Genomic DNA, 930 nt, shown 5'->3' with positions numbered 1-930 from the left:
GAGGCTGCCGATCTACCCCATAAAGCCCTACTCGAAAGTCTAAGCATGTGGTGTCCTTACTGAGATGAGCAGATGGAGAGCCTATGAAGGATGACAGTAGATTAATTCATGAAGTATGGACAAATTATCAGTGGCTTACCAATAGCAGTTATATGATCAACATGTTGCTATACTGGTGGAAAAAGCAGTACTTTACCAACATAACTGTTGCTGTCTAGAAAACAATGTATGTATGAATGGGTCATAAATCTACTGAAAAAAAATAATACTGTTCTGAGAACAGGAGTACTATACATCATTTAGCAGCAATAGATGCAGGAAAAGGCACCAGGTTGAAATGCTGAAACAGCTATATCTGGTGGGTATAAAGAAACTGCAGTATGTGCACCAACTTTGATGTCAGTTTTTGTGCAAACTGAAGAAACGTTAAAGTACTGGAGAACTCAGAAAGCGAGAGAGAGACTGAAAATATTCTGCTGTATTAACTGGCTAGGATCAGATTTCTTATGGCTTTAACAATAGGTAGTTTGGTTAGTTGGTCAGTTGATCAATTTTTAATAATTGGCATGATTCTAATTAATATAGAGTAGAGATGCATATACGAGATGTGTACAACAGTGGCAATCTATAATATGAGGTGATGTAACGGGGGACCTGCTCGGGGTCCATCTACTGGTGGTCCCGCCCATGTGTTATGGGCCAACCACCTGCCTTCTCACCTGCCACACCTTGTTGTTAATTAATGCTTGTTAATTAAGCTGCCCAATGTATGCCCCGATGCTAGGGGGCGCTATCTGCAGCTCCATTCCTCCCCTAAACCGCAGCTCAAGCCTCGCAGATGTTATTTGTAAATTTCTCTTTATGTTGGGGTCTTGGCTGCTGTGGGCCTACCCTTTTTCATAGTTTCATAGTTTCTAGGGTCGGAAGGGA

Source organism: Gavialis gangeticus, unplaced genomic scaffold, assembly GCF_001723915.1.
Source record: "Gavialis gangeticus isolate Ggan-Ray unplaced genomic scaffold, GavGan_comp1, whole genome shotgun sequence".
In the NCBI taxonomy this organism is placed as follows: domain Eukaryota; kingdom Metazoa; phylum Chordata; order Crocodylia; family Gavialidae; genus Gavialis; species Gavialis gangeticus.
Note: the sequence above shows the minus strand (reverse complement) of the source record.